The following is a 1,730-nucleotide window of genomic DNA, read 5'->3' as shown; positions in this document are numbered from 1 at the left end:
ATGATTGATATGCCCATTTTGCAGATGGAAACACCAAGGCTGAAAGAGATGTTCTACTTGTCAGGATCAACCAGCTAGTCAGTGCTGGGGCTGGGATTTGGACCTGGGCAGTCCAATGCCATAGGCTAGGATTTTTACCACGAGGTGAGTGTTTTTCAGGTACACAGTTTGCCCAGGTTCTTCAGTACAACAAGGGAGAGGGTGGCTTGGTCCGTGGGGTAACAAAATGATGGGGTAGAAGGGCAAGCCCAGGTAACTTGAGTTTGGAGAGTCTCATCATGCAATAATGCCTGCAATTATGCTATTTTCTGTTTTCCTTTTTTTCTTTCTTTTTTTTTTTCTGAGATGGACTCTCACTCTGTAGCATAGGCTGGAGTGCAGTGTCATGATCTTGGCTTACTGCAACTTCCACCTCCTGGGTTCAAGTGATTCTCCTGCCTCAGCCTCCTGAGGAGCTGGGATTATCACACATACTATCACACCTGGCTAATATTTGTATTTTAGTAGAGACAGGGTTTCACCATGTTGGCCAGGCTGGTCTCGAACTCTTGATCCACCCACCTCGGCCTCCCAAAGTGCTGGGATTACAGGCATGAGTCACCGTGCCCAGCTTGCAATGATGCTTTTTTCTAGCTTGACCAAAATACTGTCATGTTATCATCTAGGCTTTCTACATGAGGACAAGGACCTTGTCTGTTAGAGCAGGAGTCCCCAACCCCCAGCTCACTGACTGGTAGCAGTCTGCAGCCTCTCAGGAACTGGACCATACAGCAGGAGGTGAGAGGAGGACAGGCAAGCATTGTGCCACCTGTGTTTATAGCCACTCCCCATCACATGTGTCACCACTTGAACTCCGCCTCCTGTCAGATCAGCAGCAGCATTAGATTCCCATAGAAGCATGAACCCTATTGTGAACTGCGTATGCGAGAGATCTGGGCTGTATGCTCCTTATGAGAATCTAATGTCTGATGATCTGTCACTGTCTCCCATCACCCCCAAATGGGACTGTCTAGTTGCAGGAAGACAATCTGAAATCATTATTTCTTTACATATTACAGTGTAATAATAATAAATGTACAATAAACATAATGTGTTTGAATCATCCCAAATCCATGCACCCCACCCCAGACCATAGAAAAACTGTCTTCCAGAAAACCAGTCCCTGGTGTCAAAAAGCTTGGGACCACTGTGTTAGCATGTCCCCAACAGTGCATTTAGGTATTCAGCTCAACCATCAGCACCTCTAACTTTCACAGAGACTGGAGGGAGGCTGAAATTTCAAATCCTCTAATGGCAAGGTTGGTTTCTTTTACAACCAGCCCCACTGAGGCTGTCCAGGTGCCCCCAGCCATCAGTCATCTCATTAGCACACAAAGACACATCATTTCATACATTTCAAAGGCTTAGCGCTCTGCCTCAGGACACTGGCACAGAGACCACACACAAATTCTTACTATGTTCCAGTAACCCACAGAATGGAAGAAAAACTCTACACAGTAGATTCTTCATAAGTGTCTGTTATCCAGAATGTATAAATAATGTTTACAATTCAACAACAAAGACAATCCAATCTAAAAACTAACGAAGCACTTTAATACACACTTCACCAGCAAGCACTTGCGAGATGCTTAGCATCATTAGTCATAATTCAAACCAGAAAGAGATACCCCTTAACTCACACTAGAATACTCATACTAAAAACAAACAAGTGTTGACAAAGATGTGCAGAA

Source organism: Cebus imitator, unplaced genomic scaffold (genome assembly GCF_001604975.1).
Source record: "Cebus imitator isolate Cc_AM_T3 unplaced genomic scaffold, Cebus_imitator-1.0 Scaffold476, whole genome shotgun sequence".
NCBI lineage: Eukaryota > Metazoa > Chordata > Mammalia > Primates > Cebidae > Cebus > Cebus imitator.
This window is presented reverse-complemented; position numbering follows the sequence as displayed.